General features: G+C 34.0%; 1 long non-coding RNA gene and 1 pseudogene across 2 annotated transcripts; one reads left to right on the top strand and one right to left on the bottom strand.

The window, feature by feature from the left end:
* Positions 1 to 448: 448 nt before the first annotated feature.
* On the top strand, positions 449 to 8,613 carry LOC18434422 (lariat debranching enzyme-like; annotated as a pseudogene). Its single transcript, XR_016057909.1, has 4 exons — positions 449 to 516; positions 5,277 to 5,386; positions 5,655 to 5,848; positions 8,001 to 8,613. The product of XR_016057909.1 is annotated as a lariat debranching enzyme-like (transcript).
* Positions 8,614 to 8,839: 226 nt separating this feature from the next.
* LOC110007295 (uncharacterized) lies at positions 8,840 to 13,374 on the bottom strand. The gene is made up of 4 exons (XR_002280982.2): positions 12,842 to 13,374; positions 12,575 to 12,665; positions 9,401 to 11,758; positions 8,840 to 9,282 (listed from the first exon to the last, which is right to left on the bottom strand). It is a non-coding gene; the product is annotated as an uncharacterized LOC110007295 (long non-coding RNA).
* Positions 13,375 to 16,381: the final 3,007 nt, after the last annotated feature.

Here is a 16,381-nt window from a genome sequence, read left to right as displayed (position 1 = left end):
TCAGATTGACTTGAAATTTAAAATGTATGCACATCTTAGTGAGGTGCACCTAATAAAAATATAAAAATAATAATTTGTAAAAAAATTTGACTAAAATACCCCTCGAAACTTTTTGGGGTATTTTGGTCAATTTTTCATGTAAAATATTTTTTTGATATTTTTCATATATTCACCTATTTTTAATGAACAAAAAATCCAAATTTCAGGTCATTCTGATTTGTTAAAAAAAATGAAACACTATCAGACAATTGTGACCGTACAATGAACTTTGGACGGTGATGAAGGTAGGTAGAATTAAAATTCATTTTTGCCTATATACATTTTGTAGTGTCTTCCATATTTATATATAAAGAGAGAGAGATAGAGTTGTGTGCCCTAGTTGCATCACCTTACGAGAAATGTCGCCTTCCTCTAAAGATAGAGGTAGCGGCTTCCTGGAAAGGGAAGAATGACCACTAGAGAGCATAGAGTTTCCGGAGAGAAACATATTGTGTGGTGCCTCTTGTGGAATGAGAGGTTGGTATTTAATTGAAAACTAGTTATGTAGAGATTTTGGTTGGCATTCTCATTATTCTCAAGGTTTTTTGGACAATGATTAACTGTGGAATAAAGGTAGGCGATCGACATTGGGATGTCCATTTGAAAATCCGGTTTAAAATAGTTCCTCTATTTTGGCTTTGTTGAGGGTTAGAGATGTAATTATGTCTCTCAAATCTATGATGTAATTCTTCTTACTAAAATAGATTTTAGGAAAAATTACATACATGTCCGTTATACTTTACGTTATTACGGATGTACCAAATAGTTTCAGTTATTATATGTATGTTCATTTTTATCTTTTATAAAACATTTTTTTTAAAAATATGACTTTATCCTTTTTCGGATATTGAATATCCGAAAATAGGCCGAAAGTTTAACATTCACATTCCCATTTTCGGGTGTTGAACATCCGAATTGAAGGGTTTTTCAGATGTTCAACATCCGAAAATAGCCCGAAAGTTAAACGTTCACATTCTCATTTTCGGTTGTTGAACAGTCACATTGCGCAGCCACATTTTCAGATGTTGAACATCCGAAAATGGTTTCAATATTGGACATCCAAAAATGTCATATTTTCGGATGTTCATCATCCGAAAATGATTGTGAAATTCCAAAGACCTTCTGGAATTTCAAAGTCATATTTTCGGATGTTGAACATCCGAAAATGTGATATTCTCGGATGTCCAACATCCGAAACCATTTTCGGATGTTCAACATCTGAAAATGTCATATTTTCGGATTTTCAATGCTCGAAAATGGGAATATGAACGTTAAACTTTCGGCCTATTTTCGGATGTTGAACATCCGAAAAAGGTGAACTCATTTTTTTTTTTAAATTGTGTTATAAAAAGTAAAAAATGGACATACATGTGATAACGGAAGCTATTTGATACGTTCGTAATAATGCAAAGTATAACGGATATATATGTAATTTTTCCTATATTTTAATTTGTCATGATGTAATTCCTCTATGTAAGCAACATAAATTTTTGTATTCTTCTTATATGTCTAGTTTTATATTTTACTTCTCATACTCAAATTATATATTTTGTTTAATGTGTGTTGCATAATCCAGACATAAAAAGTCCCCATTTCTATGTATCTATGTATAAGAGGGTTCTTGACAATAGGACTAGGGTAGTGGTGGTAGTACTACCATATCTCAATTGAATGTCACAGCTTCCATTCTCATTAACACATTAAAAAAAATTGACTATTTCAAAAATAGGTAGTGGCATACAATCCCCAGTGATCTACCAAGAAGCGCAAGGGCCAACAATATATAGTTGTTCTCTTGTTTTGTTTGCATAGTATTATATGCCATTACGACATATCCATTGTTGCTCAAAAAGGTTTGTCAAGTTTGGAAGTCGACACAGATAAAGCAATGTCCCTTAGATACGCCATTCCTTACTTGTACGCTCCATGATTTATAGTTTTATTATCGATATGCCCTCTCATGGTGTCAATTTTTTGTTTCTCATGGAAATTATAAAGGAGTTTATTAGAAAATTTCTGAATTATTGTGTTTATTTTGTAGTTTTTCATATTACAAATAAAACTATAAGATTATTTTGGCAAATGCAAGCCATAGCGGCATCTTTTTACTTTCACACGCGCTGTTTGGACATGGGCGGTAATAGTGGGAATCAAGTTCGGATATTGGTGGTTAGGGAGCTTGATGTTTCAACATAACATCCTACGCTCCATTTCCACCGTTATCGATTCAAAATATAATAATAATAATAATAATAATAAAAAAAATGGGTAGTGTTAGCATATGGCCCACCTGCAAGACATCATCATTCGGCTGCACACAAAAATGCAAATCAATTTTTTTAAAATAACATACCATTTGAAACTGCAAAAATGCAAGTTAATTAATATTGCAAAATAGTGGAGCTCTTAAAATGGTGGATATCTGATGGATCTAGCCTTTGCTGAAAGCCTAAAATCTGGATTGAGTTTTGAGATGGCAGTTAAGATGAATATTTAGAGGAAAGCTTTACATTTGACCTATGCTCTCAACGATCTAACCTAAGTAGATGGTTGGGATGGCTTGGGACACAATGTCACAAGTTCGCTCTTAAACACCAGATCTTGTTCCGACAGCTCAAAGTGTTTTATTATTAATCGTTATTTTATTTATATATATATATAAAGATGGGATTAGTCCACTATCTCATATGAACATATGAGCTTAACGTCCCAGATTGAATCTAGGCTGATTTGACGATCACGGATATCCGGTAGTATTTGAATTTTAATTTTTTATCTACAAATCCAAATTACTTAAAAGTTTAGGCGCGTGTTCATAAAAGATAGGTGAATCTTCAAAAAATATAAAAAAAATATTTTACATGAAATAAATTGACCAAAATACCCCCAAAAAGATTCAGAGGATATTTTGATCATCTTATTTTTCACGGATAATTTGTTTTTATATTTTTATTAGGTGAGCCTTGATGATAAAAACACACATCTAAAATTTCAATTGATTTGAATTTGCATAAAATAAAATAAAATTCAAGCACTACCAAACATCCGTGATCGTCAGATCGCCCAGATTGATTGAATATGGGCCGTTGGGCTCATATGTTCGTATGAGCTAGTGGGCTAATCCCATCTTTTCCATATATATATATATGTATATATATATGTATATATATATATATATATGGGTGCGACTTGTATAGAGCCTAAGCTCTAAATAATCAAATTAGAGCCTACCTTCAAATAGTATCGAAAAATGTAGTTTCAATATTGGAAATATTTGTGATAGCCTTAAAATATATTTTTATATTTATTTATACAGTTTAAAGCTTTAAAAATAGTGTAGAACGATAGATCTATGAAAACTTGAAAACTTTGAAAATTGACGGTCCAAAAATGTGTCACAAAATACACAATTTTCAAAACTTGAATCTATTTTTTTCTCGTGGCCATGCTTCTTGATGTCGAGATGATCAATTTAAAGATATTTGAACATCAAAACAACTTCATCTAGTGAAATTTTTGAGATAGGCTCAAATTTGATTGTTTAGAGCCTTGGCTCTATATAAAATTTTTCATATATATATATATATATATATATATATATATATATATATATATATATATATAGGAAAAAGCTGAGGTTAGCCCACTAGCTCATATGAACCCAACGGTTCAGATTCAATCTAGGCTGATCTGACGATCACGGATGTCTGGTAGTGCTTGAGTTTTATTTTATTTTCTACAAATCCAAATCACTTAACATTTTAGACGTATGTCCATAAAAAATAGATGAATCTTCTAAAAATATCAAAAAAATATTTTACATAAAATAAATTGACCAAAATACTCCCAAAAGTTTCGGGGGTATTTTGATCATTTTGTTTTTTACGAATATTTTTATTAGTTGCGCCTTGATGAGAAGAACATACACCTAAAATTTTAAGTGATTTGGATTTTTATATATATAAAAAAATTTAGGCATTACCCGACATCCGTGATCGTCACATCGGCCCAGATTCAATCTGGGCCGTTGGGCTTATATGTTCATATGAGCTAGTGGGCTAACCCCAGCTTTTTCTATATATATATATATATATATATATATAGTGAAATGACATTGTGATACCCTCCCACATCTATGTGTGTAGGACCACAAAGGATCACCATTAAATTTGGCACAGATCTCTAAGAAAGTCAAGTCCCACACCCATGTGATAACTTTTTTAAGATTTGTGTCAAATTTAATGGCGATACTTTAGGGTCCTACACACATGGATAAGGGAGGGTCTCATAGGATCATTACTCATATATATATATATATAATATGGGATTAGCCCACTAACTCACATGAACATATAAGCCCAACGGCCCAGATTGAATTTGAGCCGATCTGATGATCACGGATGTTCCGGTAGTGTTTGAATTTTATTTTTTTTCTACAGATCCAAATTACTTGAAATGTTAAGTGTGTGTTCATCAAAAATAAAATTTAACTACTACCGAATATCCATGATCGTCAGATCGGCCCAGATTCAATCTGGGTTGTTGGGCTCATATGTTCATACGAACTAGTGGGCTAATCCCATCTTTTATATATATATATATATATATATATATATATATATATATATATATATATATATATATATATATATATATATATATATATATAAAGTCTTCTCAACGCCCATCGGCGATAAGGAACATTATTTTCGTCTTCTTATATCCACCGTCCTTTCAAATTAAAGGAAATCGTAGGGCTCTGATTCGCTTTAAAATCCTTCGCGCCATTGGCTGAAAAGCTTCAGACCCTAATAAATTTCAACCATACCCCTTCCTCCTTCGTGTTCTGCGAACCAGAGAGCTTCAGAGAAGCTCCCTCTCTTTCGCTCGCCATCGTCTCTCCGGGCAACTACAAATGCTCTGTGTCCTCTCTCTCTAAATTTCAGCCGCTCTGCCTCCTCATTCGCTCTAGGAATTTCAGCCATACCCCCTCCTTCATTGCTCTGCGAATCAGAGAGCTTCACTGAGAAGCTCCCTCTTTCTTGGTTGCCATCGTTTCTCCGGGCGATTACAAATGCTCTGCGTCTTTTCTCTCTAAATTTTAGCCGCTCTACCTCCTCATTCACTCTAATAAGCTCGTTGTGGCTGTTGGCATCTCAAGGAGGCAACACGCTGAGAAAAACCCAACCCAAGGCGATTCAGGATTAGGGCACTTTGGTATCTTAGGTATTATGGAGATGGACGACACCTAACATATATTTCTTGGGCTTTGCTGGAGTGGTCAAATTTTGAGACATTCGTATTGGGGGACTCTCTGGGATATATAAGGCACGCGATTACTATTCAGGCAAGTAAAATTGTTGCCTTGCTATTTTGGTCTTTTTTGACCGATCATTTTGCAATACTCTGCACCATCTATTATTTTTCTTGTAGTAGTAAGGTTAGCTCCTCTTCTGCTCAATGTTTGTTCCATCATGTTCGCTAAGAGTAGTTTTGATTATGAGCAGTATGGTGCTTTAATTGGCTTTTTATTTCTTTAAAATTCCATTAGGGATGTATAGTTGTTTTAACATATATTTCCCTTGAAGTAACTTGGTATATTGTCAAATGAGCAGGACATTATGAGAGGACTCCTTATAATAGCAATGACATTCGGTCTGTATATCATGTGCGTCAGTATGATGTCTATAAGCTCATGCAAATTGAGGAGAAAATTGATATAAATATTTCACATGATTGGCCTCTTGGCATCACTGAGCACAAGAACTGTAAGGAGCTTATTCGACAGAAGCTTTTTTTTGATAGAGAGGTAATCTGTACTTACACTTGAGGTATATTCGGTGCCTTGGACATGATTATAAATCTCAAGTTTTGAATTTACTGTGTTTTATTTATTTATTGTTTGAATATTACATATTCAAAATTAGTTGATAACAATATCAACACATTCGTTTTGGTATTGATTTATTTAATATTCATTTACCTGTTCCCCTAAGGTTGCTTTATTCTTTCGTTTCATATTTCACATAGAAAAGCGAAAGATTGTGGAGGTGTAAATATTCAACCTAGAATTTTAAATTACTTTCCTGAGTTTATGCCTTTAGATTGCATCTCCATTGCAATCTCAAAAAAACTGTTTTCCACTAAATGGCAATCTGTTGCCTGGCTTGATAGATGGGAGAGCTTGAAAATTTCTTGTATCAAGGAGTTGTGTGTCGAAGCTATAGGCATCACTGATGAGAAAGAGAAGCAAGAACACAATACAATTGTTGAACTCTAGGAAAGGAGAATTATGGGTGGAGATGAAGATGGAGAGGAGAAGATGAATTAAAGAAGAGAAAGCATGAGCTCCTCTGTGGCTAGATTCTTCATTCATTACATGGCAGAAATAGGGTACCATGGGTATATATATCCTTCGTTAGAAACATGAGGAAATTGTGAATCTTTAAAGATATTCTGAAGACCATTCAAGTCCAATTCATTGCACAAGCAAAAATACGTCAAGTACCCCTCAAACTCTGATTCTAGACCAGTGTATGTGCAAACTTAGTTCAATATTTTCATGGCATATTCTCTCAAACACAAACTCATGACTGCATGAAACAATGCTAGAATCTTGAGCCTAATTGTTACTCAGAAAAATTGAAGTGTTGAGCCTGACTTCCCTACACTTCTGTAGGACTAGCATTCTTACAAAAGTTAGATTAAACGGCAACCATAAAATAATGATATAGAATAATGACATGTCCCTATGGATGCACTTGTCCCTTATTCTGGAGTGAACAGCTGCTGCAGATCTTTAAAGATTTGCTTCCTATATCAACTGTGTTGGATGTGGATGACTTTGAGTAGTTTCTCGGCTTTCATATTTAAGTGCTGGATCAGGAATGTGCTTTTCAATGGCTATCTTGGTTCCTCTTCTCTTCATCTGCTGAGCATCTTTTGACCCAAGGAACTCAATTGTATTGCATGACAAGTGTGTCCAATTAATCCTTTTCCAACTTGAATGACACTTGTGGGAATGTTCTTGAGGTAATAACCACTCTCTCAAGATGTAGGGGCTTTTAATTTTTTGACTCTATGGAAAAATAGTAGAAAATAGGATTTCTACATCTAAAATTCAGCAATTTTTGGTGGATCTCAAAGCCAGTTTTCTGAGGTCTAGAAGGGGCAAAATTTCTTGGAAATCTGCTTAGTAGCCATGAAACTAAGATTGAAAAATTTATTGCCAACGGACCTTGGCAGTATCAATACAAAATGTATCAAACAATGGGGTTCTTCGGCAACCAGTATATGCCCTGAATGTAATAATATGTTCTTTCTTGGGATCATCTTCCTCTTCTGATTTCTGCACTTATTTATTTATTTTCACTCTTGACGTTCATTCCTCCAGCAGTTAAGGTATGTTGAACCATTGAGGAAGATCTGCTGGCATAAAATGTTCATGTTTGGCTTGTGTTCTAACTATTTCCTGAAAGCAATTTCTCTAATGTAGCTCACTCATTTGTATGGTAGATTATTGTGACAATGAACTTTTGATAATGAACTATAAAGGCAAGTACAAAGCTCATCAACAGTATTTCCACCTATTATTACATTAGAAGTTTTCAATACTTCATGTGGAATCTGAGATAATATATTTTATTATATTTTTTCTTTTTACAATATAATTCTCTGTTTTCAACTCTTTTGGTATGGATATCTAATATGTTTATTTTCTTTCTTATCAAAATATGACAGAATTCTTTCTTCTGTACTAGTGCTGATGGATTTTCTGATGAAATACCATCTAACTCTTCATACTTTCCATTCTCTTAGCTAACACAATGTGAGAATTATTGCATCTTGGGGAATCCCTACATAAGAATATCAATATCTCCCTTGCAATTAAGTCACTAGGAAGTAAGATTTCTTAGATTTTGTTTTGTGGATTTAGACATGTTCTTTGTTAATAATTTCAGATTCGGGAGAAAAGTCTGGGAAGGAAGCCTGTAGCAGAGTTGCTCGAGAAACTGAAACCGGCATATTGGTTCTCTGAGAATTTGCATTGCAAATTTCCAGCTATTGCCCAACATGGGGAGGATGGTCCAATCACAAAATTCCTTGCGTTGGATAAGTGTCTCCCAGGATGCAAATTTTTGCAGATTGCCTTAAAGTACTATAATGCCTTTAAGTAGTCAAAGAGTATGAAAAATATTCTTTGGAAACTATAAGCCACATTTTGATCTTCTATCTATTGTCGACAATTACATGAAGAAGGTGCTTTGTCACATGGAGAAGTTCATCACACCTTCAATCTCATTTTCAGATATCAATACGACTTTTGAATACATACTCAAAGGAACCGCCTTCACTACATCATTCGAATGGAAGAGTGAAACTTGAAGAAGCAAAAAGAAATAAATTACTTGTAGGTGGTTGAGTTAGCTCATTTGGGTTGCCTTTTTTTAAGCTTCATTTGTATATAGTTGTTTCCTATGTCATGAGGTGTTTAACCTCCTTGTATCTTTTCAGTGGTTTGTAAATGATTGTAATTGGTCGTTTTTTAATTAATGGTAATATTTTGTGAATCAATTCTCTAGTTTATGGTATTATTTAGTTTGTCTTTTTTTTTTTTTAAGACACAAAATAACAAAAAGAGAGAGAGAGAGAGAGAGATAATTCAAATCCGAGGCCTATGAGATAGAGAGTAGGTTATCCATAAAAGGTGAGAATGTATCAATCGCTCAACATAAAAAATAAAATAAAATAAGAACTATGGGTATATAAGTGCATTTCATTATCCAAGTAACCCACATTGCACACGTTAATGACATACATAGAAAAGAAAGAAATGTCACAAGTAAGTTATCAAAAAGTCACCAAATGGGTTCTTTAGATGTCCCATAAAGAGGTTCTTTACATGCCCGCAAAATTACATGAATATTGAATATTCACATAACACCAAAGTCAACTACAGAAAGGGGTATTTGCAAGTCTCCAAAATTCAAAAAATTGGTCAAGTTATTTACATGCCTCATAAATAGGTCTTTTACATGCCTGTAAATTCATTGAATATTCACATAACCCCCAAAGTCAACTACAAAAACAGGTTTTTACGTCTTTAAATATATGTGCAAATGAACCCCTGCAAGTCGCCATATCCTCAATGCGAATGCAATCTGGCAATTTGTCATGTCCTCCATGCAATTGCAGCCCCTTTGTTTGTCATGGCCTCAACTCTGTTTGAGGTCCTCAATAGTTCTATAAGAGAAAGATGTATTGTATGTCCAATACGTAAAACAGAAGATAAATGAAAACTAAAGTTAAATAGAACAATTATGCTTATTATGTTTAATACATAAAGCAAAGAAGCACTTACATCCCACATGCCCTCACCGGATAGTTATGTCTGTCATCTCCACTCTTATTGCAAACTTTATACTTCCTTCCAGTGGGTGGCCTTTCCTCCGACTGTTTCTTTTGTGTAGAAGCTTTTGGCCCTTTTTCCCATGAAGGTTTAATCGTTTTAGTCCTTGGTCGTTCAATTGCTCATGCATATGGTGGATTAAGTACAAGGGGGGAGACATCAACTGATCTAATACTGCCACATACTTCATCTTCTGCAGCACTACAATGAGTGGGGGCTGATGGTGCATGAGTATTCGACAACGACTCTCTTGTGACATTGACCTCCTCAGCTAACTTGGAGAAACCCAACTTCACTTTTTCATATAAATCATCATTTTCTAATACTGGCTCTACAATTGTTTTCACAAGGTCATAAAGCTCATAGCGTCAAATGAAACTTGGAAATTTAGATATAGTCGAACTACTAGCACCACATTTGTTTTTGACATCCTTCTTCACATCCATTGTCTACCGACTCAAAATGTAATTAGATGGGATCTTCAATACATTTCTCATGTTGAACACTTTGAGCATATGTGAACAAGGGATTCCAACACGTTCAAATAATTGACATATGCATGTACACTTCTTCCCTGATTCAATGAATGTAACCATCCGAGGGATTGGCAAACCGCAAATGTCTTCCACCTTATATTTGAAAAATTCATCATTGCCTTCTATGAATTTGCTAAGGCAATTTGATGACCTTACTGCCTCTTCTTGGAACTTTCTAAATAATTTCTGAGTGTATGTTTTTGTTGTATGCTCTTTGATAAGGAAGGTCGTCTTTAGAACAGGTGTGGATGTAAGATATTTACTATATTTCTCTTTTTCTTTGATGAACTTCTTGTTTTGCAACTTTTCAATAGCATTCATGATTTTTTGCAAACCTGTACCATAAGTGACATACATCTTTAAATGACGATTGAACCCTTCACTTCGTTGTGTGGTTTTCATGCTGGCTGTGAACCTATCAGCTATGTATGCATCAACCTATTGAGTGCGATAACCATATAACCACTTGAGCCAACTTTCTTCTTGAAGATCATATTTCTGAATCATAGCCAACCAATCAGCCTCAAACTGCTCAACTGTAGAGGCTGCAATACACTTCTTGAATACCTCTAAGAATAATAGGTACGCACACTCAACATGGCTTAGATGTGTTTTAAACTTTCCCGTGATGTGCCACTTGCAATAGTGATGATTAGTATTCGGGAAAACTGTCTTAACTGCAGCTATTATAGCTAAAGCCTGATCAGTGATAATTGTATTTGGTTGGCGGCCTCCAATTGCATTTAGCCAGTTCTCAAATAACCAAATGCAGATTTCTATAGTCGCATTGAAGATGAGAGCACATCCAAGGAAAATTGTGTTAGCGTGATGATTAACTTCAAGGATTGGGCCAAAGGGCATATTGTAGTCATTTGTTTGGTATGTGGTGTCAAAGGTTACCACGTTATTAAAAAATTGGTATGACAATATACACTTTGAATCAACCCATAAAACACCAAATAACCTCCCCATCTCATCAAGTCGAACTCTATAAAAGAAGTTAGGTTCCAATTCTTTCTTCGTATGCAACCTGTTCATAACAACATTACCCTATTTTCCTTGTTTTCTCTTTCGAGTTATGTGATTATCAAGGTCTTTCTCAATGAAGAGGAGATTTTCTGCCCCACCGGCCTCTTCAATAAGGTAAGCCATTGTAACCCTAGACTTAGCCATAGACGACTCCAATGTGTTAATCACCTTATTTAATGTGTTTGGTATCTTTTGATGAGAGCGAATGAATCTAGTCTTGTTGGGCATTGTAAGAATATGATTATGTTCTTTTATAAACTTCGTAATAACCCATCTCTGCGTCTTATTCTTCTTAATGCGAATCTTTGCCTGACATCCACATTTTGTGTGGGGCTGAGCATTTTCACTCCCATCATACATCTCATTATAAAAACCTTGCCTACAATATTCTATAAATTGACCAACTTTTTCACCATGTTTCCATATGTCCTTCCCTTTCTTATACCAAACACTACAAATTTTACGTACTTATTATAATAATCATAAGCTTCGTCTTCGTCAGTAAATGCCATTCCCATTGCCGGTTCGATACTTGCACTTCTTGCTAGGGCTGCCTCTGCATCTATAATATAGGATCTCCTTCTCCATCTATTGCAACTATATCCTCATCAAATGGAAAATCATGGCAAGCTTCATCTACCATACCTTGAGCACCACACTCATGCCCATTTTTTGAACTAGTAATGTCGACAGGAGAGGAAGGAGATATTGATGTTGAGGCGTTCATGAAACATGTATAGTATGCCTGTTTGGTTTATATGGTCAACAATAAGAAGCATGTGGGAGAATATATAAATATGATAGAAAAATCATACTTCAAAAAAAAAAAAAAAAAAAAAAAAAAAATCCTTCATGGATTCTCTAAATTAAAAATATCAAATACAAATACTTCAAAAAATAAAAAGAATAAAGGAGAACCATTGTTCATTCTCAAAACCATAGTTGTCCATTTTGTTATGCGATTTTGTCAAAAAAATTTATTTAAAATTTATTCGCTGATTTACAAAAAAAAGCCATATATGAACTCAAATTTCAGTAGGGATTTCTTTTGTTTTACTCAGAAAATAAAATTTCGAACTCAAAGTTATGATTTTTACGGTGAATTATAGACTATAAATCAAACATTAACAACATAGAAATTCAAATATTCGGGAGAAAATAAGTAATAGAAAATAAGTGATATGGGAATCCTTTTTTTGGTTAATATAATCTTTGTCCATTTTGGTATGTGATTTTGTCATAGTTTTTTATTTACAAATTTATTTATTGATTTATAAATAAAAAACCATATATGCTGAGGGAAAAATGAACTGAAATTTCAGCATGAAACTTTATGGCTTTACTCAAAAAATAAAATTTTCAAATCAAAGTTAGGATTTTCTGGTGATTTACATACTTTAAATTGAAGAAATTGTTCGTGCGTGAGGGATTTTAAACCATTTTTCTAGGGTCATTAACTCTACTGTTTACATAAAATGCCTGCACACAATATACGCATATAATCCCTAATTCTGCCTGATAAATGTTTTGGAAAATGCAGATTACTCGAGGCCTAACATACCGATTCAGTGCCAATATCAGCGTGCTTGGATGCAGTGCCCCATCCTTTTGGGGCCCGTACTACAATCAAACAGTTGTCATGCTTTCCTGTGCTAAATCCAAAAAAAAAACCAATATCTGAACTCAAATTTCAGCAAGAGGGAAAAATGAATTGAAATTTCAGCATAAATTTTTATGGTTTTACTCAGAAAACTAAATTTCCAAATCAAAGTTAGGATTTTTCTAGTGATTTAAAGAATATAAATCGAAAAAATTATTTGTTACTCACCAATTTCAGTGCCTTAATCCTGAGTCATCTTGGGTTGGGTTTTTCTCAGCGTGCTGCCTACTTGAGATGCTAGTAGCCACAACGAGCTTCCTAGAGCGAATGAGAAGGTAGAGCGGCTGAAATTTAGAGAGAGATGATGCAGAGCATTTGTAATTGCCTGGAAAAAAGGTGGCTAGCAAGAGAGAGGGAGCTTCTCAGTGAAGCTCTTTGGTTCGCAGAGCATACAGGAGGAGGGGGTATGGCTGAAATTTCTTATGCGAATGAGGAGGGAGAGCTGTTGACATTTAGAGAGAGAGGACACAGAGCATTTGTAGTTCCATGGAAAGACCATGTAGAGCGAAAGAGAGGGAGCTTCTCAGTAAAGCTCTCTGGTTCGCAGAGCACGCAGCAGGAAGGGGTATGGTTGAAATTTATCGGGGTTTGAAGCTTTTCAGTCAATAGCGTGAGGGATTTTAAAGCGAAGCAGAGCCCTATGGTTTTATTTAATTTGAAAGGACGATGGATATAAGGTGGCGAAAATACTGTTCTTGATCGCCTTTAGCGTTCGTAAGACTTTTCTATATATATATATATATATATATATATATATATATATATATATATATATATATATATATATATAAAAGTAATGATTCTATGAGATCCTCCCACACCTATGTGTGTAGGACCTCAAATGATCACCATTAAATTTGATATAAATCTCTAGAAAAGTTATCACATGGGTGTGAGACTTGAATTTTCTAAAGATCTGTGCCAAATTTAATGGTGATCCTTTAAAATCCTACACATATGAATGTGGAAAGATCTCATATGATTATATATATATATATATATATATATATGGTTTATCCACATGGAAAAATATAAGATAATGTCCGAGAGATATACAATCAATCTAAATTCAGAGATTTAATTACCTATTGCACTAGAGGGAGAATATAGGAAGAGTCAAAATGAATTCAAAGAATTAATTACCTATTGCACTAGAGGGAGAATAGGAAGAGAGATGCAACTAGGGACGAGGGAAGCTCCATTGTTCTTTCCAACTGCCCTATTTCAATGTCTCTTCTCGCCACCTACCTAGGTTCTCTCTCATAATAGGGTCTTTTTTTTTTTTTTTGGTTCACTCAATCGGGGAGAAAGCCCCCTATCCATTTTTTATTAATAAAAATAAGCAAATACCGTTCATATTTTTACAGCCTTACAGTTGGGCATCTGTGTCACATCATGAAATAAAAAAAGGGAGATAAAATCCGGCGGTAAAGGGATGTGGCCTTTTTTGCAAGGGTGTCTGTATGTTAACTTTACGATTGATATGAGATGAACCACATACGATTTCAGAGGCTGTGTCCCCAGTTTATTGCTAACGTGTGAAGTGCCCATGTAACTTTACATCGGCCTTGAATGACATTGACTAGCAGAGAGGAGTCACTTTCAATCTGTAATGAAAAACAATCACACTTAAATGGTCAGATCAATGCCCTCTTTAAGAGCATAAAATTCTGCATAGTTGTGGGATGCAATACCAAAAGGGGCGGCGAAAGTGGCAACAACGGCTCCATTACCACGTCTGATAACACCACCACCTCCTGTGGGCCTTAGGTTATGTAAAGAAGCTTTATCAATATTCAGCTTGAAATGGTGAGAATGAGGGAAATACATGTGACTAGAATAAGGGATTCAGATTGTTGTTGATGCCACATGTTTTGCAAATTTCGAATAATTGCTTTTTCGAAATATGGAATGCCCATGCTTTGGCATCTGCTAACTCGCCAATATGGGAGGTGATCCTCCTTAGCAATTGTTCTCTTCTTGATACTTTCATTTGGAAAATTTGGTGAATGTGCTTCTCCCATAAAAACCAGACTGTAGCGAAAAAAAGGAAACTCCAAATATTGAGAAGGCCCTCTGATTTGAATTTGAAGGAAATCCATTTTGGAAGCATGATTGCAATGGACATAACAGGATCCTTTTATCATTAATGACATGTATCTACTATACATAAGCTATAAATTTCCCTTATCTAGCTGTCTGAACTGAATGAACGACTGAGATGGATCCAATCACAATGTCACGCCTCTATACTATTTTATTTTTAATTTTTTAATAAAATATTTTAATACCAAATTTTGGGTGTCCACTCCTCTCTTGAACTTGCACCTATGAAAAATATAAAAAAAATTCCCAATAAAGTAAAATGACCAAAATATACTTGAAAGTTTTAGAGGTATTTTAGGTTTATATATATATATATATATATATATATATATATATATATATATATATATATATATATATATATATATATATATATATATATATATATATATATATATATATATATATATATTTTAGGTGCATCCCATGGAGATAATGGCACATACCAACTTTCATATTCATACGATTTGTAAAACTTTAAAAACAAAGTACTCTAAGGTATCAAATCTATATCAAATTGTTAGGGGCTCACTTGATCTAAATTCTGTATATGGATGAAGGGGGGAAGTATATAATTTCTATACAATAGGAGAAGTATAAAAAACTTTCCCTTTGGTTAAATGGCAGTGAATACTATCTTTAGCTGTGGTTTAATACAAGTAAAAGAGATATCATGAATTGTGATATAATGTACACGACCTAGATCTTAGTGTTTCTAAATAAGGGGAGTGATTTCATAGAATAGGTGTATAGTAATGTAACGAAACAATCTTGAAAACCTATGATAGGGCTCTTTAATTGACCCTATTTTTAAATATACACTTTTTTCATTCCAATGAACAATCACAAAAAAGTAAAATATAAAAACACACCCTGCAAAATATTTTTTAGCCCAATACTATAGGTTGTTTATTTTGATAAGATACTTAGTTCTAAACTTTAGAAGGATTTTTTTTCCTTTTCAAAATTTTTAGATGGATTTATCATAATAGATGAATAATAGTTTTTAAAAAAACTTGAGCTTTTAAAGGCCCATATCTTGAAATTCACTAAATGAATGGTCAAGACTCATTGTTGGTGAGTGCTCAATTTAACCATATCTAAGGTGAAAATCGAGTTTTTATTTTTATTTTGGGAAGAGAGTACTTATGTAAAATTTGAGATTCACATGATTTTTTAGAGGTATGATTTAATGATATGGTCACATGAGATCATTCCTGTCTAGATAAAATAGCCGGTGAGAATGGCTGAAAAACCCAATATCAATAGCAGTACTAGGGAGGGCCGATCCGATATACAAATGTGATATATTGGATGGGAAATCATAGAAGTAAATTGGTTATTATATTTTTAAGGGAAAATTATATATATGCCCTTGGACCATACTTTCTAGCCATAGTCTAATAGTCCCCCAGAGTTGTTTTTAAAACACGCAACTACCTGAATTACTATTTAATTTTGTAGGCACCCTCAAGATACCTTTGTTTTGGACAAAAATACCTCATGATAAAACCATGATTATCTCTCTGAAAAATTGCAACAGTAATTTTTTTTTTGTTAAATTTTGATATAGTTTCTCTTTCTACAAATGTTGACATGTTT

Source organism: Amborella trichopoda, chromosome 6, assembly GCF_054954075.1.
Source record: "Amborella trichopoda isolate Santa Cruz 75 chromosome 6, AtrichopodaSantaCruz75HAP2 v2.0, whole genome shotgun sequence".
Taxonomy (NCBI): domain Eukaryota; kingdom Viridiplantae; phylum Streptophyta; class Magnoliopsida; order Amborellales; family Amborellaceae; genus Amborella; species Amborella trichopoda.
The sequence above is the reverse complement of the archived record's forward strand: the minus strand, read 5'-3'. Positions and strand labels throughout refer to the sequence as shown.